The sequence below is a fragment of the Silurus meridionalis genome, chromosome 9 (assembly GCF_014805685.1).
Source record: "Silurus meridionalis isolate SWU-2019-XX chromosome 9, ASM1480568v1, whole genome shotgun sequence".
Lineage (NCBI taxonomy): Eukaryota > Metazoa > Chordata > Actinopteri > Siluriformes > Siluridae > Silurus > Silurus meridionalis.
The window spans coordinates 10,293,372-10,319,000 of NC_060892.1; the positions used below are offsets into that span (position 1 = coordinate 10,293,372).

General features: G+C 34.9%; 2 long non-coding RNA genes across 2 annotated transcripts; one reads left to right on the plus strand and one right to left on the minus strand.

Moving 5' to 3' along the window:
- Positions 1-1,423: 1,423 nt before the first annotated feature.
- Positions 1,424-10,621, plus strand: LOC124391446. Its single transcript, XR_006926978.1, has 2 exons — positions 1,424-1,821; positions 6,841-10,621. It is a non-coding gene; the product is annotated as an uncharacterized LOC124391446 (long non-coding RNA).
- On the minus strand, positions 5,606-20,925 carry LOC124391445. Its single transcript, XR_006926977.1, has 5 exons — positions 20,488-20,925; positions 18,536-18,746; positions 16,477-16,540; positions 14,647-14,896; positions 5,606-6,162 (listed from the first exon to the last, which is right to left on the minus strand). It is a non-coding gene; the product is annotated as an uncharacterized LOC124391445 (long non-coding RNA).
- Between the last annotated feature and the right edge of the window lie 4,704 nt (positions 20,926-25,629).

The following is a 25,629-nucleotide window of genomic DNA, read 5'->3' on the forward strand; positions in this document are numbered from 1 at the left end:
CCTAAAGCTGTGGCTCACGAAACGTGTTGAGCATATTTCGTTTACATATTAATAAGTAAATATGCATGTACGTATTTGTTTATTCTTTATCTGTCTGTGTTAACTTTCTGTCACTTTATATGCATGTATGTATGGACTTGTATGAAAAATCTTTTTGGTGTATGAATGCATGCATGCATGCGTACGTATGTATGTATGTATGTATGTATGTATGTATGTATGTATGTATGCATGTATGTATGTATGTATGTATGTAAAAGCAGAGATTCCCTTTCAAATAAAACTTCATATTACTAGAAATCATTTCGTACAGTGTAATTTAAGCTGTGTCAACAGAATCGAATTATTTATTATTCATGCTGCCAATAAGCTATTTTTGTGAACGCATTACCGACAATTAAAACAAAAAAAATCAGGGTTTTTATTTTTATTAATCACCTTCTGAACGTAAAAGTGACCTGCTTAAGTTTCCTGCAAAATATTTCAGATGTAAATTATTTGAAATGTAAACTGTGGTTTATAAAGCGGGCTGAATCATGTCTGTCTGTATGTTCCCACGATTTATAATCTAATTTAATTCATTAAAAATGCTTCAGGATAAGTGAGTGATCGTATAAGTTTCATATGAATCACTCATTTGAATTGATAGGATTCGTAGGGGACATATGTGTGTGTGTGTGTGTGTGTATAAAGGCTACTCTATTGAGAATTAGAAATGTTTAACACACACACACACACACACACACACACACACGTGTATATATATATATATATATATATATATATATATATATATATATATATATATATATATATATATATACAAGTGTGTGTGTGTGTGTGTGTGTGTGTGTGTTTTAAACATTTCTAATTCTCAATAGAGTAGCCTTTATAGTCCATATAACCTTTAATCTGTAAGTTACAGGATACTAAGTCGGTTTTAAGTTTGCCATACTGCATTAGACTGAGCTGATTGCATAGCCTATATGTAACTATAAAGCAATAACATTATGTAGAAACTCAACAAAGGCATTGTTCGGATATGCACAGAAATATTTATTTACTTATTTGTTTATTTAACTTGTTTTCTTTTAGAAAAAAGGAAAATGTCAACTGGCCACTGAAATATAATACATTAACAGTAAATGCTTAGTTGAAATACACAAACAACATTTTTTAAAAGAAATATAAATATTTTAATATTTACATTTTAAGACTCTTGTCAAACATATCCACGATCATATGAACTAAAAAACGTCATATTATTTTTCTCGGTGTGTCCTATTGTTAGTAGGCCTATACGTCAAACATTCATTTGTCATGTGTTGCATTATGTGCAGCCGGGCTGATGGGGTAATTAGGTTTATTAAAGAAGAAAAATGTCACATGAAAAAAGATGAAGGTCAGAGGATCGCTATGAAACTCTATGAAAGATGGGAAAGATTAAGCATTCTACAAAGAATCTATTTGTGCATTCTAGAAAAACTAAAATGTGTGCATTCATGAAAACTAAAATCCAAGCTTAACTGAAATGCACGAAATGACGCCAGAACATTGCAAATGTATTATAGAACTGTGTTCACGTGTATGTATGATGGCGTGTATGTACGGCTTTAAGGGCAATTTAACTGAAGCAGAAATGAGGCGCGCATCTCCATGCTCTCGCGATACAGCGCGCGCACTGTTACATCACCCCAATTAGCTTATGCATAAATTATCTCGCCGCCATAATTAATGTTGTTTAATGCTTTGGTGTGCTCAGTTTCAGTCTCATTCTGCCCACCGAGTGCGCCCTTCAAGGAGGCGCAGATCAATCTTGGGGTAGGAAAATGACTAAAATCGGAGTAATATTTGTACTTTTCACCATTTTGTGGGTATTAAATATTATTTCAAGGCACATATGTGATATTTTATAACAGGCTTTCACTCATTTAACACGGCATGGCGTCGTTTAAATATGGCGGCGGCCTCATCTTCCCTTTTGTTTAACCGATACGTATATTATTAATCGTTTGGTTTTCTAGCCCTGAACTTCGGGTTTCTAAAGCGCTAAATGAATTTGCTTCGTGTTTCCGCCCAGAGATGTCGCCTTTTTCCCTCAAGTCTGGTTTGCTTGAGCGTTAGAGACAGACAGGTCTAGGAGGGGCTGCTTGAGATGGTGTTGTGCATATTGCAGATACAGGATGTTCAAATTTGGGCTGGATTGCCATGATAAACTACATTTAAAAATTATATATATATATATATATATATATATATATATATATATATATATATATATATATATATATATAGTATTAGTATCAAGTGATATAAAGATCAGGGTACACATTTGGCATTAACTATACATTATATAAAAATAAGTATTTTTTTTGTTCCATTATTATAAGTGATTTTAGCTGAATTACTATGTTATATAAATATCAGGGTACATTTTTGGTACATGTTTACATTTGCATAAGGAATATTTGTATATACGAATATAATTAGTTTGCTCATTGTTGCCTAATTTGTCCTGTAATGCACAGGTTCCATTTTTAGCGCAATATGGAAGCATGGTTTATTGAGTTTTGCCAAATAATAGGCTTTAATGATGTTCTAAGGTGGCATGAATGCCTAAAACAAACTGTAGATGGACAAGAATAAAGGCGGTTGGGAGCTTAAGATATAATAAATTACCATAATTAAGAATTTAGGCATGGTTCAAGCTTGTTGGAGAGAGACTGGGGAGTCTCAAAGTGGTGCTATTCATCGTAGGGAAAAAGAGAGTCAGGAGGTCGCAGAAGTTCACAGGACCCGTTCTATTCTTATGCTAACATATAGCACAACCTCTAATGCTTACTGATTTGGAAGATATAAATGATGGCACAATGATTCCTTGGTTCTCTGAGACTAGACGAGCAGCTCTGTAGCTAATTTGCACCCTGAATCACATTCACTGTGAGATTTAACGGCTATTTATTACCAACTGGCTATAGTGGTGCCAATTCTTTTATTTCTTAATTTTCTGACAGGTTGTAGTCACTATAGTCACAAATAAAGGTTGCTGAACAAAACCTCTGGTGTAGGCCATCAGGAATGGCATATATGTATGCTTTACCTTCTAATAGATTATTACATTTATTAGATAATATTTCAGCTGAACCCAAACCCAACATTTAGGAATAAAAAAAATGTCTTTTGGAGAATCAGAGTTGAGGTTCAGCATTCCAGTGTTTTAATTTGGGACATGAACTGGCTGTTTTGTCTTTGGTACATGTAGCCATCTTTGGCGATCAGAATTTCATCACAACACGAAACATAATAGACTAATGTTTGGTTCTTCCTAGATGATTAAGTTCTGCATGCTATTTTTAATAAATGGATCCTGAATGCTTTTTTAATACAATAGAATCCATGCCTATTTATCTCTCTTATGACAAGCAGAAAATCTGACCAGAGTCTAAGAATGAATACAAATGATGGTCCAGTACCACACGCAGAGACATTCTCATATATAATCAGCTGCACAAAGCAACAGCATTCACACACATTTAGACCGTATAAGGTTTATTTTAAATCTTTAGCTGTGCCATCATAAATAAATCTGGAAGTATAGTTTTAAAGAGTTGAATAGTTTAAATCATTTTAAAATTAATCAAACAAAGATATTAGGAAATGTATTGTGCAAAATGAGTTGAAATTTGGTTTAAAAAATGGTTTAAATTAAATAGATCTTAACGGGTTGCCCATGTGTCAATAATGGATTTCTAGCATAAGATATTAAGATTTTGTCTTAAACAGATGTAATCCTTGATTATTGCACATGTCGGTTTTTAACATGAACTGATATGACAGGATGAGGAAAATCGTGTCGTTTCCTGTTAACTCAGCCTGTCAGATTAGCCATTAGGGAATAGCTGGACAACCCACTTGACCCCTGATGATCAACTCTGACCCTGTCCGACCCTCCAGAGACTGGCGATCAAACGCAAACTCGCACAACGCCTACCTCCACTGACTGCATCTTATTCCAATTAATATAAATCCATATTATGTTATTTTTGCTAATAAAAGCAATGCATGTTTATTTAACAAAACAATTTCAATATCTACCTGCATGTGAGCACTGAATTTAGGCCTATTGCATGTTGCCTCTTTATTTACTCAACTTCACTCTATAAGTGCACCTGTTTACCAAAATATTACACTGACATTGAACTTAAATTATTTATTTAGTTATTTATTTAATTATTTGCAGTTATATTTTATTGCAAATAAGTTTAAAAATTATAATGTGTGTATTTATTTTTCTCATTTGCAATTATAAGACCATGAGACTTACCAAATGAATAAATTCCGCAATTCTTTGGTCAAAAAGTATCCCTTTAACATAGTTAACAAAAAACAATTAGTAATTATACATTTATGTAACTGTTGACAACAAAAACAATTGCCTGTATGCTTTTTAAAAATGTTTATATAACATATACTCCATTTTGTAATTTAATTATAAAGCTTAACAATTCATACTGACCTTTTTATAAATATATGGTAAAACCAGCATTTTATTTGAAGACATTATTTATAGGACAACTCAGGTCTTATAGCACTCACTGCTTTATCTTAATTTTATTATTAGCATGCAAATGTAGGTCTATATGTTATCAGCTTGAAATGTAAGTATACATGTAATGATGCAGTTTTATTCAGTTTTATACTTTTTCTTTGGTAACTAGTGCTTCAAATAATGTCATATGTTTGCTCCAGTAGCCTCTGTATGATTTACAAAATAAACATTAAAATATTTCCCTCCATTACCATTTAATATCAGGATTTCTAAGACAAGCCTGATTGCAGTGCAAAACAACTTTCTTTATTACATAATCAGAAGATGTCCAGTGAAAAGACCTGCTTCAAATTTTATAGATAAATCTTTTTTTGGCTAATTGTTTTAATTTATACAGTACACAGAATCTTTAAGCCTCTATGTAAATAGGTATTCTACTTTTTTATTCGATGTATGAATGATCAATAATTTATAAAACTGTAAATGTTTTCTTAGATTTTCCTCAGTGTAATTCTTAAGAGGAATATCATTATACTTTCCTGAATAGGCTGTTAAATATTTTTGTAATATGCTGAGAGTGTGGCTGCTTAAATAGACATTTTCTTTTATTTTAAATAGACACTTTTTTCATTATAATTTGTATTTAAATTGTTATTAAATTTCATTTTAGCACAATGAAGCAAATTATTAAATCTAGCACTTCAAAGTTGATGCATTTGTATTTTTGGCATATGTACTTCATTAGCAATATTCTTGTACATAAGATGTGGATCCAAAACACCTGCTGTGGTAGATGAAGGACTTGTTCTGTAGTACACATTTTAAGAATAAATGCCATTGTACTGTTTATAATTACTTAATAAATAGTTGGTGAATCCTGTCTGAATCATGCAGGTGTTTTAAGCTGTAAACTGTTTGAATGACTAAATTATTTGGTCTAAATTACCTTGTATGGTAGCATTATGGGTGTCCAGAGTGCCAATCTACATATGGCACACAAGTAACAAACAAGATTTAAAATATTTGCTCTAGGAATAACAATTCAAACCATAAATATCAGTTTTATATTGCACATGTTTATTAAAAAGAAAAAACAAAAATGAACTGAAAGACAAGGATTAATAGATAGAATAGAAAGTAATACATTTTATTTATTCACAGTGAGACTGAAGCTCTGAAGAAAAAATTTAAACATAGACAATAGAATTTACTCCTATGTTCAATAACTCTACAGTTATTTATTAAATTCACTTAATAGAAAATAAAATATACAATGTAAACAGCTCACACAGTTAGGCTCATTGGCATTTGTCAGCATTTTGCGCAGTCTAGAATGATCAATACATACTTAGTCTTTGCCCTTTGTAGCTTTAAAAATACAGATTATTCAGTTTTATACAGATTGTCATGTTGTTTATTCAAGAAGCAAAAAGCTTTTTAATGCCAGTCTCCTAATATTGTATGTTTTGCAATTTGTTTTGATTGTCCACTATTAAATAGCCGGAAGTCATTAGATATCTGGGGACCAACGCAGCTGATGAGAGTGGCACAGGGACTTTAGAATAGTCTAGAATCGAAAAGTATCCCATCTGCTTGATGCTGCCCTAGAGTTCCTAGAAGAAGAAAGAAAATATAAATATAAATATGGGATGCTATGAACATTCTCAACTCTGATACAACATGCAATTGCAGAGGAGATGGTTTGACAACATCACTGTCCACAGAATGTACATGCATTCAATAAAAACATTAGAGTTTTTATCTACCAAAAGAGTATTAAATCCATACTGCTGGAAGGGAGAAGCATCCATTTGATCAATTTACTGCATTTCCAGGATGTCCCTGCAAGCTTCTGAGAGAACATGCCTGCTCTGGTGTTGAATCATGTGTAATGCATGTTCTCCCATTAAATAATCTTTTGACTAAAGATCCAGTTGCATTCTAAATGTGTGTCTCTATGCACAGTAAATGAGTGGAAATTGTTTTGGCATTGATTCATTTTATGCCAAGTACAAAAACCAAATTGTGGCCATAATTTGTGCCATCTAATAAATGGGTAAATAAATTTTTAGGAAATATGCAACAATGGTCACGTTTTATTGGAACTGCAACAAGGCTTTTTCAGGATTTTGTAGGGTTCTTTCATATAAACTCTAACTGAAATGGTACCTTTATGTGGTTATAATGTTGCTGTATATTAATCACTAACTTTATGTTTGCAAAAATTATTAATAATTCAATCTCCTATATATAATCAACTGCCAATGCCCCACCTTCCCATTTCTTTACAGGACCCGTGTCATGTTTTTCCTGTTTGCTTCACAAAGTCATAAAAATCACTGCTGTTCCTCATCATGCATGAGTACTATGTAGTGGTGCCATTACCAATTTGACCAAATTATGTGTAGAGAGGCTTCTGGACAATTTAATCCCTCCAGGAGACTTGGTGAGACCTCTTTTTCTGTTAATTTTCATCCTCTCCCTCATTCAAGCACCCTCTCTCTTTCTCTGCCTCCACAATGTGGGGTTTCTTTCTTTCCTTTTTTATGCTCCCTTATATCGCTTTTTCCCTCCCCAGCCCCAAGCCCTCAGACAGCATGCAGCTTATGCAAATCATTGGCCTTTTATCCTCGATACTCGTCCTCCGACTTCAATGAGATCTCAAGAAAACACAACCACACACGCACACGCACACACACACACACACACCACACACACACACACACACACTTGTCTTTCTCACCAAAATTCTTGCAAGCTACTGTACACTGTACCCACATATATTTTTATACTACAGAAATCAACACATTTACTGTAATTGCCAATAAACTCAAATTATAATGCAATATGAAAATACACACACATCCAAACTGAGGAATATTATGACAAAAATATTCTCACAAAATGGCCCGTATTCTTTCATTTAAAAACAATTTGCTCTTTTTGGAAAATTTCTGTCTTATATTTGATTGGTATGAAGTTAATACCCAGTTTAGTTCTTGGTGGAGTCAGAACCTCCACAGCTTTACTAGTCTAACCTATTAGAAAATCACCACATAACAGGCTTAATTAATTTAGACATATACAGCAACAATGTGTTTTTGTTTAATAACTGACAGTTTAAATAAAATTAGGGGAAAAAGAGTAAAATATTTTTATAAAGATGGAGGAGGACTTAGTAGATGGAGATAGACTAGACTCTTAAGATGAGGGGGGCTGTTTACCAAAGTCACTGAGAGAGGGGTGGAGGGAGGGCCTGATGAATATAAAGTGCTCACCGCAAAGCTGACTTTCCCAGGCCCTGGAAATGCACCCACACTTACACTGTAAATGTGCCCAGCTGCTAGGGATGGCGTATGGAGTGTGTATGTGGGTGTGGGGGGCAACTAGCCTGACTTCCCTCAGACACTTTGACAGGCCGGCCTTTTCAGCAACACATTTCTGGGCCTGTCTGCCCCCTCTCCCTTGGCAACTGCCCTGCGCTGCGAGTCCCCTCCCTTTGGTTTGGGGGTAGACAGGGAGACAAAGTTGACAGAACTGGATGAAGAAGTACCCAGTCTGTCTAGCCTTGGCTAGACATCCTCCAAGTGAACTTGAACTTGAGTTCAAAGAAACCATATTGAAACTTTGCTGTATTTATTTGCATTTTATTTTTCATTTTATTTTATATTATTGGACCAGTTTGACAATATAGAAAAAACAAATAGTGTATTTCATTTGTCATGTACAGTGACAGTCTATCAAATTCTTATATTGTTGAAATTACTGGCATTTCATGAGCATATACCCTTTTTTTTTAAACATTCTGTCACTCATATGCTCCAATATGAAGCACTTGGTGTTCAATTTATCCCCTTCTTTTAGGCTTTAAGCTGAAGTCAGAGATTGACTCTATTTTCTTCAGATCTATCATTGTGTAAGACCGCTTAAATGTCTATTATTATGGACATGTACAGAAAACACGTTTATCATAATGACCAGAACATTTCAGGCTTGAACTTGGAACAAATGACTATAAATAGGTCTAATAATCTTACATTTGGTCTATTTGAATCTTAAAATTTTAAATATTAGACAAAATTCAATATACATAAAATTTATTTTTACTTGCTAATATATCAGTTTTTGCAGTGCAAGAATTCCAGTGGTAAACTTTTCACAGCCAATTGGCCAGTGACAAGGCAAAGAAAGGGGAACAGGCCATTTGAAAGCGCCCCTGTAGCTGATACAAAGATGGGAACAAGCGTTCTCTGGATAATCACTTTTATACTGGGATTAAAACAGGAACGGCAGCTGAGGTAGGCACAATGGATGAAAAAGGGATTTCACCATAAAACATCCTCAGCAAAATCCCAGAGGTGGTTTGATGAGGTTTTTTCTGTGTTGACTGTTGAGATTTTTACGGTGTTCACTATAGTAATTGCAAGTATCTTTATGTCTTGACAGAATTCTGTAGTGTGTATCTAGGGCATTTATTAAAAACAAGATGACATTTAAATTCATATATGACAATAATAAACATGAATGGAGAAACATAAATGGAGTGGTCTTTAAACCTTTGGTGATGCAATAACAGAGATATGTAATTGTGCCATACTGCACTGCCAATTTATTATTGTATGAGTGTTATTTCCACCATGTACTATGTTATCACAATATCAAATCAGATTTCACTGATTTAAAAGAAAAAGTCATGAAATTAAAAATAAAGAAAAAAAAAAAAAAACGTTGATAGTGGAAATGAAAAATTACATGATATTTGGAGGGCTTGGGTTCTGGGTGTGGGGGAAGTTGGGATATTATTGACGGGGGTCTTCTGGAAATACTGTTAGTATGCCAGACAAATATTCCCAGATAGTCGGCTCCCAGGCCTTTACGATTAGCATGCCAGCTGCGGCATCTGCCACATGGGGCCACAGGAAAAGTCAGAGAGTAAAGCCCGCCTGCCCCTCCCTATACATATCACCCACCACTTCTTACCACACACATGGTGGGCGCAAAGGTTCCCACCATACAGACACCAGCTCCATCATGTAGTTATCTGAGATTTGTTCTTAAAGGTGTAATGATCTGGTCATGGGGAGACAACCTAAGCATACAGGTGATCTTGACACAGAGATTTTATTTTGTCTTTAATTCACAACTCTTTTGGAATAATCTATTCCTCTTTCCTCTTTCTTTCATGTTTTTTTTCCCATGAAATACTGAGTCCCTGGTGTAAACATTTTCTCTCTTTTTTGTGGTTTTCTGTAACGCTGGCTCAATTCTTTTGGGTAATATATTATAATGGCGCTTTAATTAATTGCTCTCCCAACTGCTCTGCCCTGGCAGAAGGGAAAAGAGAGACAGGCTGTCTGTCAGGTCTACACTGTTATTTTTCTTGGGACCAATGACCCATTGTTTTATTTCTGTGATAAGACAAAAATGTTTTATTTCTGATAAGCTATTATATCGTTTTATGTTCTGCAGAATATTGAACAGAGATATAAGAAAACATGCATGACTATGTTATGCATGGAAAACCCAAACATCACTAAACATCAAATAGTTACTATTACATGATCAGAAATATGAAACATTGTATGCACCTATGCACTCCCACCCATTTTTCCACATGCACACTAAAATAAGGGCTCTCTCTGTTGTTTTTTCCTCTTCAGCAGATTGTCTCTCGGGATTTGGGCGCTAATTTAGGCAGCTGGCTCCGTCTGGGACTGAGCATCTTTCCCAGTCTAGTGCCTCCTGTGTCTCTCACTCCCCATCCATGCTGACAATGGTGGGAAAAGGGGGCACCATAGAATCACGTCAAGAGCTACACTTACAATGCTGCTATTGTAGAGGGCAGACGAGGATCAGAATAATAATGCAGTAACGTCTAACTGTTTACTAACATGTACTCTACAGCTGCAGACTTCAACCCTATGTGTCCGAATATTTCCAAGCCATCCACAGTGAAATAATTTTGGATGTATTATGCAGGCAATTTCTTTTCTTCATGTTATGCAATGTATGATGTCAGCACATAATTGGACCATCTTTATAAAGCAATAAATGCTTTGTAGTTTTGAAACAGCATTTTGTTGTTTTATATAGAATTTTTAGATCTGGCACACACACCCATGCACACACCTTTGTCTTATTTTCCTTGTTAGGACCTTCATGCTAATTATTAATGCAGCTAAGTAATTATATGCTTACCCCTATACACCAGATATTTCTATCCTTTTAGCCACGTTTCCTCCCCAGAATATAAAAATAAGAAGGCACATAGCACATAGGATACTCAGACATTTTAAAAATCTGTCTATTAAAGACAAAGCCAAGCAACGTACTGCATACAAAATACACAACATAATAAAGCATGCTGAGATGCAATGCAGGTCAAATATTATTCAGTTTTACACACAGCTGAATATATATTATACTAATTATATTTATAAATAATTACTAATATATTCAGCGGTCAGCTTCAGCATCCAAAAAAAATCATTATTTAATCCACGGTTTAATTACGCAGCCTAATTTACATGTCAAATGTAGATTAACCCTTCAAGCGAATACAATTTAAATAATAATAATAATAATAAAAAAAATGCTAAGCATGCAGTTTATGTTGTATGACAGTACAGTCATTATCCCGTTCCTTGTTGTAAACGGATAGGTAGTATTTTGCACAACTACGTAATTAACCATAAGGTATACATTTATCCTACACTGCTGAAATACACAGTGGCTTTTAGAGCTGAACCTCAATAACAAAGCTCAATTAAATTTGCATGATGAAAACTGGAAAGATCTGGTATAGGATTGGCACCGTGCCAAGTGGCATAATTAACACTTAACGCCAATGCTCTGCATCAGTCACGCGATGCTCATACACTCACACACTCACACACACACACACACACACACACACACACACACACACATTGCTTCTCATCTAATACACAAAATAACATTTGTAAAATAAATGTATAAAGCAATAAGTGAGTTTTAAGAGCTACTACATACTGGAGTGTGCAGCTAGTATGTAAAAATCTATCATAAATCCTATCTTTATGTGGCTACCTGTATTGTTCTGTGAATTTTTTCTACACATAGCCAGTGAAGATCTTGGACATAAAGGTCTGAGACAAGCAAAGGAGGAAGGGGAGCCTCCCCTCCCCTTCCTCCAGTAATACACTGCCTAATTAGAAAACAGCTATTAAAGGCAAAGTGCTCTCCTTTCATCCACAGACACTTCTTCTCATGCATGTAGACTACAGTGATGTGCCAAATATAATAGTATAAAAAAGATGATGCATTTCTGTATTTACTCTTTTATTGTAAATACATGACAATAAAACCAAATGTGTAACACACTCCAATCCACTTTTGAATGTGGACTTCTGGACTAAAATTTTCCATTGCATAACCTGAACAACCATCATCACATGTTCATCAATAGGCATTGTGAAGATGCATTTGATTAACCATTCTAATAGTTCCCTGTGCATTTATGTCCATTATGGATGTGACAGCATCTCCCACACTATGCATTAATGTGCATGACATTTAGACTTACTCAATCTGGGCTCTCCTGCAAGTGCATCTCGTTTGTGCTATTATTTCTCTTTAAGAGCTGTAATTATTTTGAGGGTTTCTGATATATATATATATATATATATATATATATATATATATATATATATATATATATATATATATATATAATTGTAAACGCTTTGGCCTAACTTGATACGGCTTTCAATAGGAAATTAAACCACTTCATTACGTTGTTTATCATAATGGAAGCTTTGAAATACCTGGGATGGTTCTGTCTCTTTTTTTATACAGGGACTTATCACTTGAATTCAGGAGCTAATGTCGTCTTGTATGACCTCGACACACATTGGCATTTAGAAAGCCCACGCGCGCGCGCGCGCACACACACACACACACACACACACACACACACACACACACACACACACACACACACACACACAATTAAACACTTACACATAACATGAAAGAAAACGCTTTTCAGAAATGGAGGCTGCATTAAAGCGTCACTGCGCCTTTAATTGTGAGCTCGCGCGCCTATGCAATTATGCTAATACCCGCGCGTGCCCTCTTTTCATTAACACACTGCTTCTGCGTTGTTGCTTCCTTTGCATCCTTTTTGCCCCCCTATGGACAAGAAGCCTGCAAGAGCGTTTTTCATGGCTTCACTTTTTATTTCAACTTATCTTTCTTCCACACGAAGAGTCTAACTTCCTGTCTCAGCGTTTTTTTTTTTCTTTCTTTCTTAAAATTTTTACATAAATGATTAGGACAGAAAGCCGGCCTTTGTTAACGACAGACTGTCTTTAGCCTTCTTCCTACAGGTAAGCTGTGTCCTGCCTCAGGACGTCGGAAACACGTTGCAGACGCGCAGCTATTGTTCACACGGTCGGCAGTCATTCCACTAATTTTATGCATTAAAACACATTAGTGACAAATGTGTGTTTTTTCTAGAACAGTATTGCATCGTAGGGACAAACAAAAGCCTAAAACCTTCTAGTCTTGCAGTGGTATCATTTTGGTGCATGATACGCTGTTTATGCACTGATATGATGCTTTTACGCAATAATAACAAACTGTTGGAAAATCACTTCAGTCACATCCGCATGCTTTTAAACATTGACAAACCCATTTATGTAGTGGTGGGTTTTTTATCCAATATTTGCTAAATATGGTCGTTTTGTATGTACTTATTGAGAGAGAACCAGCTGGAGTAATATGTGGCGTTGTTCCTATGTACAACCTGTGGTTACATCTATAATGTTACAATCTTATACCAAATAATATAGTACAAGGGTCTGGGTTCTGTTACACTGGTGGGAATTACAATCTGCATCTATCGAAGGTATTATATTTACTATTGAGTTATCTTCTGGACAATTGAGATCCAAACTAGGCCTGTAAATAATGCCAACTCGTTTCTTTACTCTGAAGATGAGGAATAAAACCTCTTTGGCTTCAATGTTTAACCAGATGAGAACTATACACATTTGAATACTAACCTTAATATTCAAATAGTTTGATAATGGACAGATAATTAACACTATTGAAAAACACTGGCCTTTAAAAAAAAAAAAAAAAAAAGTCATCCATGTGAATGTACGTGTTTTTTCTTTTCTTTTTTTTTCTTTCATTTTTAGTAGCGCAAACCAGAAGAAGACATCTAAACTTAATATTTTTCTTTTAAATTGCTAATTGCACCATACTACATTTACAGTACCAGTCAATAGCTACATTGTAAATTAGCTGTTGATGAATGAGTTTACTCATGTTGTTAGGAATGCTCCTTGATGCCATGTCATTAGATTAATCTCAACATTAGATGATGGGCTGAATAGAGTAAGTACTTCAACGTCTTTATATTGCAGTTGGCGAAGAGTAAAAATGAATTTTATTAAAAGTACTCAATAAAGTGCCTGAGAGCACTTTAAACTGGGTCAGCTCTGGTTCACTGGTCAAAAGGATATGAATATATAGCAACACCTTTTAGCTAAATGTGAAGTAGTTATGATCGTTTTACAGGAGGTTCAACACAACTTGACAAGTGAGGATCTTTCTGCATATAGTAGTAAAGTGACACTTGATGTGATAATCACAGTGTTCTTATTATGTAATTTTTATTCTATCATAACTTTCATTGCTACTTCACTCTTACATTGTGCTGGCTTATAATACATATTTTAATAAAATAAATTTGGTAATTAAGTTTAATCAAGAATTACAAAATGTGAATGATTATTTTAAACTGTGAGCACCTTCTTACTGTGTATTTGTTCTATATGTAACCTTTAAATGTTTCTATTTCTCCTGACTGAAAGCATGTCATGCTTATTTTGTATAATAATTTCACTACATGCTTATAAAAGCTAGAAGCAACAATAACATGATTAAAAACAAGGAGTAATATGTTAACATATTGTCAAGCAGCAGGATTGACTGAGGTATTTGATGAGCTGATCAACATAGCCAGTAAAGAGTGAACTCAAAGCTTTGCTCTGAACTAGGACTAATGGCAAACGCTTGGTCAAACAGAGGCAATGATGCAAACGTACCTCATGCCAACACAGCCATTTTAGGAAGCAGGCAGCCAGCCTTTCCGTCAAGATGGCTTCCTCAAAGGACAGCCCCTCATTCAGAGCTCCAATCTTCAGCATCTGTGGGGATCGTGGCGACTGGCAGCCTCTTTGTCTCCACTGGCACATGAACTGTAGCCTCTTGCACATCATTTTTTTTCTCTTTGCCCGCCCTCTGCTCCGGGAGGCAGGCATGGCACTGAATGCTTCCGTTGATTGAAGGAGGTGGCTGGTAGAAAGAGGATGAAAGTTGACCATTATTTTTTGCTCTTTCATTTAGATAGCCTTTTTTTTTTTGCTATTATGCTCCATCAAGACAGTGTGAATGGCCTGGCAGTCACTATAGGGGGACAAGAGTAAAGCACAATTAAATAAAAAGCCCCTTTTAATCACTGCCAAAGCAGATGTCATGGCAACTACCATATAATCTGTCTTCAGATAGCGGAAAAAATATCAGGGAGCAAAATAACTGTAATTCCTTTGTGTTCTTTGCAAAGCAAGCCCACAACAAAGAACTTAGAATTGTTTACTTAACCATTTCTGCTTTTTTTTCCCCCCAACAGTCCTTCAAGTAGAACAATAAATGCAATATTGCAGGTTGTGTAACCTTTTGGCTTTTTGGATATTTATAGCTTATAGTTGTGTGTTTAACGTAGTGCTTGCAGGATAGGTGTACTATATCAGCTTCACCATCAATCGCTATCCAACCGTAATTTCATCCCATAACCCTTATTCAATTTAGCTGGGTAACCAGTTTAGCTGGAAAAGATCATTGTTAATGAATGATGACAAAATTTCTTTGCTTGCATTAATTTTACATAACAGTAATATGTAATGTGATAGCTAGCCATACATTTTTATCATTATTGAGATGGAGACAGACATATAATTTCCTCTCTTTGCTCATTTATTGCACTGAAGCCCCCAGCCTAATGTCCTGGAGTCATTCTAACTGCGCATTCTGAAGCACACCAAAAGACATTCAAATTCCATCTCTGTCTCTTTGATCTTATCTAGGATTCATACAAAATATATTTTGTGGTTTTAACATGGCATCATTGAGTTCTGGGCATTAGCATCATTTCCAATTCCAGCTCCAGCTAGTCATCATTTAGGAATATTCCAAGTGGTTTTTTTTTTATAGATACTGATAACCAACATACCTTTTTTTTTTTTTTTATATAAAACTAAAAAATATTACTTCACAAAATATTATGTAACCACTGGCATGTTTTATTAAATAAAAATGCAGAAAAAAAACAGTAACATCTACCACAGATTGGAAACTAATTTTAAGCCTGGAAGTCAGAGCTGTTGTTTTGTAGACAGGATGTGTCAGAGAACCTGTGAATATCAAGGGCCAGGTGATTTTTTTTTTTTTTTTTTTTTTTTTTTACAAAAGACTGGCATCACACACACACACACACACACACACACACACACACACTAAACAGGAGATACCATAAAACAATAACTAAACTAAACAAATGCTAGAGGGTAAAAAGGCTGCTTATGTCACATCATCAATCCTTCATGTCCTTTATATGAAGCAGTTGATTAAAAACTCAGAGCTAAATCTCATACTACACGACTTTTTCTGGAGCAGAGAGGAAAGCATTTTCAAATGCAAAAAACATTTTCAAATATATTTGGATATATTTTATTTTTCCTTGATGCTTGCCTCAGTAGAGTAAAGCAGTTCAAGGTCAGATTTTAGAAGCCATAATTTTTCATTGGCATGTTTTAAATGTGCTTCACACTTGCTAAACCACACAGCAAACCCCAATTTGAGATAGTGCTTGTTCTTACCACTTGGTGTTGTGCCAGCTCCTAGTTGTTGGTCGATCAAGCAAACACTGTTGTCAGGAGATAGCTAGAGGTTTGAATAAGAAACATGTCTGACTTTCAACAGTATATTTTTTATTAGAATAATTGCACTTAAAATATAAATAAGATCAGGTTTATATATTTCCTAGATGTAACTTTACTTGCATAAAGTAATTCTGCTAATTTTATTTCATTGGTTTTAATTAGTCAGGAACTGGCAATTTGACAGGTCTATCTGTGACCATCTTTCATACTGATAAATAAAAGAAGCACTTTGAGTTTTACAAAATGGGTACTGGTAGTTACACATTATGATCACATACATAATAATCCTGCTCAACTAAACATTTTGGCTTTGTTAATTCAAACAGATGTTGGTAATGTGGTGCTAATGTTGTGGTTAAGGGGACAGCTGTGACTAAACTACTAAAGAAGCCACATTGATATGCCAAAGTGAGAGACCACTGTCAAAGCTTTACGTTGTATCGGTGAAGCAGCTGTCCAAGACAACTGTATTGCTGTCTTATGTACCTCATTATACACACTTTACTTCACTATATATATAATATATATATATATATATATATATATATATATATATATCAATTTGCATGCAAATTTTGTATACAAGCATTAAATTGATATGATTATGATGGACACTTCAAAAACATTTGTAAGCCTCGAGGGGGTGGCCTTTGTATGCAGCATTTTTGATCAAGGTAGACTAATAAGATTTAATATTAGTAAATCTTTGCAATATAAACTTGTTAGCTTGTATTTGGTAATGGGTTGTGACATTTGTGGCAATTATGATAACTGTAGATGTGCTTTCGTTTTCCCATAGAAAATACAAAGTGCTAAAGTCATATAACGTGCGTGTGTGCGTGCACGCTTGTTTGTGTGTAATTATTCAAATTAAAGACAGCCAACCCATAAGCCGCCTCATCATCTACTGTCTTTTGTTGGGAGAAAAAAATCCACACTGGCCCCTGAACCACTTCGGGCAGAAATCTGTGCCGTCGTGGGAAAACCCTGTGCAGGCCTTTCACAAGTCCCTCCAAATCAAACCAATTAGTAAGGACCGTGCTCAAGCCATTGAGCACCACTACACGCCTATTGAGCGCCACTGTAGGCCTCACAGCTAAGAGTGCTATAGGCTGTAATGTAACCCTGTTGACTGAAAGAAAGTGGTTCATCACATTTGGGAGACTGCTACATCGACAGAGTCCTATATACATAAGCAGTCAGGATGAAGAGCTTGTGGAAGGACGAATTGACTTGTGAATGTGGTATGGGGCTTTAGCAAAGTTAAACTGTTCCATTTTCTTGAACATACTAGGAAGTGTATAGTGGGTGGAGATAATGTGAACCAAATTTAAGGCAAAAGTTTTGCTCTATATATGCAATGCAAACTGTTTAGTACGTAGGCTATATTGTGCTTTAATAGAATAATAAAAGACTTTTCTCTCTGGCTGCAAATAGATCTCATTTTGAGAATTTAGATAATAAACATTATTAATTAAATATTTTTGGGCATATCTGGAACACATTCCCATGCAAATTACGTATGTAAACTGAAAAAAAAAAAAAAATCATTCGCGCGAATTGGTACTGCTAACCCCGCCCCTTCATATTAGCGTTAATAGGTAGGAAATTTCGGGAAATACTTAGCATAACCAAAAAAAAACAAAAAGGTCTGCACATTCATTAACTAAACATTATGGGCAATTAGAAAGCCAAGTCAAATTGCTTAGATGGTTGATAACAGGTGAAAGTGACGCATTGCATAAGACTGCCTTTAGGATGTCAATACAAAAACATCTGTAGGCTGACAGATCTATTTTGTGTTCTACAATATCATTAGGCAAATTGAAAAGAAACAACGTGACCAAATTCTAGAACAAGACAAAAAAAACAACACGTTTTCTGTGTTCTAGAATGTCAATTGTCAAGTATAAGTGAAAATAATGTTTTTGGGGGTCGAGAATCACAGCTAATATTTCATATCTCTGGCTAAAAAACCTTGCACACAGTTGCTTACCTTTCCTATGATTGATCTTCACGCAGTGGTCAGTATTTTTCCTGTTTATGCTCTAGTGCAGGAGCAGTGCGCAGTACAGGAGACCGCTCCTACTTTCGGTTATCTAGCTTTATGAAGGAAGAGAAACACTCATACAGCTAGATAACCAAAGATAGCAACCGACCCCTTCACACGCGACACAAGTAACGGGGAGCATCTCGTAGGTGCCGACCTGATGATGAACAAAAAAAGAGATTAATATCTTAGCAACCGAACAAAGAGAAGCACGTTCGTTTATTAATGCACACTGAATCTGTGCGCACGTTTGTATTAAGGAGGCCTGGGCATTTATTCAGTGTGATCACCAGAGTTTATGGTGCTGTTGTTTTTCTTTTCTTTTTTTTTTTTTTTTTGAGGTTGTCATTCATTTAGCTCCGTTAGGCAAGAATAGTTCCTGTTGTCTAATAATTGCTAGCGCAAGATTAATATTCCTAAAATAGATCATTTTATCTGCCTCGTTAGACATTAGTCCTCCTGATCCTTTGGCCTTTTTAGCGCTCAATATCTCTTTGCACAAAACCTAACAGACGTGTGTTCATTTTAGGTGAAATAATTTTTGAGAGCAGAAATCTCACTTCGAGCAGAACCATTTTTTTATCATTATTGTTGATGAATCGACGTTGTTTGATATTACGGCATTAAAATTATGTTCAGCATTATTAATCTTTTGTCACACGTCTTATGCCATAATTAAGCTGTATTGTAACCAACAGTAAAAATAAAACGCTTACTTATTAACGTGGGTCATGATAAAATGGTTATGTGATGCCCCTTTCCCCATAATTAACTTTTAATTCCTGGAAAGTATTTTCATTTGGTGTATTTTACTCAAAGCATCGCGCTGTAAATATAATGGTTCTATTGATTAGATAGCATTGCAATTAACTAATCATAATTTATTTCTAACCTAAAATAATTGTATCATCTTGAAAAAAGATTAACAGGTACATCTTAAAAATGTCATTCTATAGGCCGGAAAAAAGTTTCGTCTTTATTTCGTCTTAAAAAAAAAAAAAAAGCAAACAAGAAATACTTTTTATAAACTAATGCAATTATTATTATTTAGCTGTAACTAATTTAAATGTAGACACCACCCCCTAATAATGACCCTACAATTCTCTGGAGCGCGGGCAGCGTATGACGTCATGGGGTTTGATTTCTTTGTGACTGCCTGGCTTACCTGTTGTGTTGCATCTTAAATAAGATGTATATAGCAAGTGAATGAGTCATGTTACTACGTATACTACAGGACACCATATTAATATTTTAAAAGGAACAAACAAACCTATCTTCGTGTTATCTTGTTAATACGGTTACAATTTTCAATCATAATATTTAAGATAAGGCATGCACAATGAATGCTTTATTTTTTATTTTTAACCTTTTAACTTTAACATAGTTTAAAGAAGTATATTCTAATATTGTGAAGTTAAACTCTCATTATGGAAACTTCATGTTGGCATGTATGCCATTATTCCACCCTTATGCACGTGTTCTATTGAAATTGGGGAAGAGATTTGGCATTCATGTTTTTAGAGGATTGCATTTTTTTCAGGTTGTAATTACTACTATTATTAATAATCTCTCATATGCCGTTTTAATGAGCTTTACTGCAGCGTGTATACCCTCACTTTATCCCCTAAAAGTTAACTCCGGTAAGTTAACATGACTTTCATTGGCTCTGTTTAGCGGTGTAATAGTAGAAGGGACATAAAGATTAATTGTTAGCACTTTGTCTGGTTTCCTCATTTAGTCTGAGTACAAGAGATAATCACAAACATTAATAAAGGTAATAATGGCTATAATCACATGCTTGTCAGCGACCAGTCTATGCTATGACAATTCAATAATGGGTACGATCTTGTGATCCAGAGATCACGTCCAATTTCTGACAACGAAATATAAAGTCTTACTTTTTTTATGATGCCGTGCGTATTCCTTTCTGTCGTGCTCAGGATGCAAAGTGTTAAGTGCCCGATTGTTGGGCACATCTAAATGGTCTTCTCGGTGTTCTCCAAGCATGATCTCTGCCGCTAAAGTCATGCTACCAGGACTGTGTTGTACTTCTGAAACATTCACTTACAAAATATTTTAACAAATGAATCGTGATGGTAAACGGCAACAGCCCTGCTGCGTTTTCCTCTGTAAGTCCGCGATGCGTTTCTTTAAGATCCAGTGAGCAGAAACTGAGCTGTTTTATTTCCAACATGGGGGATTTCCTCCCATGGAACCAATAAAGCCCGTTGTTTAGTGTTTTATTTAAGATGCTCGCGGATTTGTCTGACCTTTCACAGGCCGAGCTGAGCTTCAGGCAGGAGCAGACTCTTCCGTGCGTGTGGTGCGACGCTCTCTGGCTCTGGAGTCTGTAGCTTTCGGGTCTAAAAGCCTGCACTGTCGCTTCTTTCCCGCAGTGACGTCAAGAAGCAGCAGGCCACAGGCCAATCAGAGAAAAGCGGATCAAAGCTGAGAGAGGATGTATCTCTCTCTCTCTCTCTCTCTCTCTCTCTCTCTCTCTCTCTCTCTCTCTCTCTCTTTTCTAGCGGACATCTATTTAATCTTTTCCGACACCGAGATATTTTATAGACAATAAACTTTAAAAATTAATTGTTTAATTCCTACTTGTGTATACAACTGTAATGGTTAACACTGTGTATATATATATATATATATATATATATATATATATATATATATATATATATATATATATATAATTTATAATAATTATTATTATTTTTATAAAAATTAATTTTATCAATAATAATCTATATCAAAATAAACTGGTGAACTCTCAATGCTTCGTTTAAACATTGGCCTGCAATAATTTGGCTTTGCAGCTGTTATATAAAACACCGCAATTTTTTTTAAGATAAATAAAAACAATGACGCAGTAAAATAGCTTATTACCGAAAACATTATGCTATATATGCTGTAGATGCGGAATTAACACATGTTGTACATTTCTGTCCAGCCAGACTTAAATGAGCAGTCAGAGGGTTAACTGAAAGTTAGCCTCGTTCGCATCAAGACCACAGGTCCCAACTAAGCATTTAAACGCAAATTAATAAAAGATTATAATAATAAAAAAAAAATTAACCAAATATTGCATTTAGATCTCGCGACGGTCTTAATCCTCCTCTTTACACCTTTTGTCGGGATTTTTTTGGGACATGAGACATAGACAATCACTCACAGTCATTATCTGATTAAGAAGGATAATGTCATTATTCACACATATTTATAGCCGAAAACACAGAACAAACTACTGTACTGTTTTTACTTTTCTGGGCTTTATATTAATCAATTATCTTACTCGATAACTTGCTTGATACGGAATACTCGTAGATAACAGTCCACTCATACCTTAAATAAACGACTAGATAATAATCATAACTATGTTTAAATAATATAGCTAAATAATCTTTGGTGTATATGAAATAATCTTAATCACGTCTACCAAACCCATGTACTCTGGTCATCTTTTCCTTTCTTTCTTTAGATAAATAATTATGTATGTATTTCTTTTTACTTTATTATCTTATCCAGAAATATCTACCATTGCCTACTAAGTGTCTTCAATGCAGACATTTAATCTACAGCATATAGAAAACAATAATTATACTTATTTTACTTACTAGTTACAAACTTACAACTTGTAAATAATGCTTAGTTTAATCCACCATCTTACACACACACACACACACACACGCACGCACGCACGCACGCGCACACACACACACACACACACACACACACTCCTACCTATCCACGGGTTGTATTTAATTGTCAGATAAAATACAATTGGTTTTCATCATAAAGGACAGACAATAAGAGTGACTGGCCGGTCTGATGGAAGTCCTTGACCCTTGACTTTTCGTTTTGTGTTTATAAAGTGCTCACTTTAAAAGTCCACCCTCTCGGTTTAATGCAGGTCAGACAGGAATACACTAGTTGTCTTTCGACCCTCGATCTGCTAATAATCAGTCGTCCTGCATCATACAAAGCATAACCTTTAGGCATTATTTTATGGTGGTTAAAACGGCAAGGGTGCTTCCTCTGGATTTTCCCTTAAAAAGGCAACCAAAGTACTGTACGTACAATGAAGTAAGTATAGCCAAATTAGTGGGTTTAATGGGTATGTGCTACTGACCAGAATAATTAACGTGATTAATCTTAATTCTGTTTTTCAATTGCATAATTTTTAAGTCACCAGTTTAAATGTTTTTTCCCCCTTTTAGGTTATATGTAGGTTACAAACGCTAATTAAAATGTTCAGGAAACGACATTTTTCGTTTTTTCTTTAATTGTACACTAAATGTACACTGCACATAGATTCGGGTATCTTTGTATAGTTTAACCTTTATTGCGTCCTGGGGGAATCATTCATAGAGGTAAGCTCTGTAAGAAAAGAATCGTGGCAGAAAATAAACAGATACTGTGCCCTTATATGTCTTATTTCACAAAATCTAGTTTTTGAATTGTAGTATTTAACATAATGCATTCATATTCATCTTTACCAAATCTCAGAGTGTATAATTCCAAAAGATGGTATAAGTAGAGCTGGGAATGTGTCATTAACGTTGCGTGATGCGTTGTTTGTACACTTACTTTAAATTATTTTATCTCCAGCTTTATAAATTTATATTTATTTGCGAGTTGTCTGCGAATCAAAACTAAATTGAAGAGCCTAATAGATTATCCAAGGCCACAAATACGTTAATTATTATGTGCAAGCCTTTTTGCGACAACACCGACCTCTAGCGGCGACTTCACGCTGTGATCATCTGATTGCGTCAAAACGCTTGTTTGAATAAAACGACTCGAAAATACATGAAAACGTGTTTGAATATAGTCTGTTTTTTAGACTCGTGATACTATATTAATGTTGTATAATTAAATAATTCAAAATATAGTCTAAACAAAAAGCGAGGTATATAGATTGATTTAAATAACTTCACTAATAAATGAAATAAACCGATATTTTCTTCATCGTTCAATCACACAAACACTGGACCACATACAGCTTTTCAAACCTTTTAAATTACCCTTTTTCCAGCCATTTTGCTGAGAAATAGATCACTGAAATTGTTTTTTACGGTAAAAACTCAGAAATTCTACACAGATATTTCCACACATTAATATACAAAAATAAGAAAAATGTTTCGATTGTAGCTATTCTTTTGCAACAATACATATATGTTTAAATAAATATATTTTGTTTACCGTCTATTTAATCCAGTATTAACATGGGACAGGTTTCAGAGAGAGCAGAAGAGATAACCACTCTAAGCTAATTCAAATAAATTGATTAAAACAATTACGATTTTACATGACAAGTCTTTTTGTCATGTAAGCAAAAAGCAGTGATGTGCCTGATCTATCCTGTTGCACCACCTTGGTAGCACTAAGAAACTAAAACAACGCACTGAACTGCAATTGATACGAACAGTTTTGCACCAAAGTCTCCTCCAGTGAACAGTTAATACCGTCGATTTCCTGAAGACACAACTGCAATTCTGATAATCTAGTAGACAGTTATAGAAATCGATTCTGTAAAGGGGGTACTGTTCGTCACCCAGATGAGGTGGAGTTCCCTTTTGAGTCTCAAGTTTTCTTCCTTATATCATCTCAGGGGGTTTTCTTGCCATTGTTGCCTCTGGTTTACATATTAGGGATAAATGTATACATTATTAAATGTAAATTGTATATACTGTATTGTTTTCTTTCACTTTGCCAGTTGTTACAGGCTCTTTACAAATGCAACAAAATGTAATTGAAAATAAGCGTTAATATTGATAATGCTCTGAATCTAAACATTTTTTTTTTCTGTGTGTAAAACACATCACAACTAGGAAGGGATGATGTTAATGGCTTTAAACCCGCATTGCTCCTTACTGTCTTTTTTGGAATTACAAAACGCTGATACATTATTTAACTTCAAACATCGATATTACAAAATATTTAATTAAAGTTAATATATATATGTATATCCCATTACTTAACCAAATCTTTCCAAAGGTATTTTCCGAAACACGTGGTCAAATTGGACATTTGATTTGAAAACCCGTCGATTGGCTGTTTTGTAAGGAAACTAATTATGACATCTAGTGGACACACGAAGTAACTGCAATAATGTTTAGGCTTTTTCTGATGGATACATAATTTGGTTACATTCAGCTTTGCCTTTTCGGGTCTGTGTTACAATACTGAGTTTAATCCACCCGTATTAAATGTATTTGAAGGACATTTTCGTCACCAGTAATGCTTAATTTGTTAGTTGATGTTTGAAAGGACAGCGAATACAACACAAAGGCTCGGTAGACATATCCATACAACCTTGCAGATATACTTTTCTTTTAAAAATATTAAGCCAATAAATGTCTCCAGTCTGAATTCCGTCTGGGTTCAAGTATATAATCAAACGAATTAATTTAGGAACCTTTTATAATAAAGATCAAAGGCGAGTCACATACTCTCAGGCCGAGTAAAAATAATTCTCTGAATTGTGCTTTTCTGCATCTTCTTTGAAATGAACGTCCAGAAAGTACAGATTTCTTTCTGATTGCATCTTTTAAAACGAAATGCAGGCTGTAATTCCTTACATAAACATCAACTAATTCCATATTGTGTTCCATTTAATTGCTTGTTGAAATGTTCACCCTTTTGAACTGGTACTAATTTTACTGAACAGACACAGCTCACTGGGAAATAAAGTTTTAAAATATAAAATATTGTTCTATTCTGCCCCCTAGTGGGTTGACATAGACTTGCTCTTTCCCCTTATCTTTCGGTTCACTGACTAATCCCAGATCGTGTTCACTTGACAAAACAGACACTAAACCCTTCTGAGCTGTCGACTTTGTCGCAGCACCGTTTTGATATTTTATCTTATACGCAAAAAAAACAGTAATAAATTAAAACAAGGATGTCTTGATTACATGTCATATAGTTGATAATTGATAATATATGATAATACGGTTAGTTCTTTTTTTTCTCCATTTCCCCAATATTTTTTGCAGCGCCTTTTATACAAAACCTCAACTCCTTCAAAATCA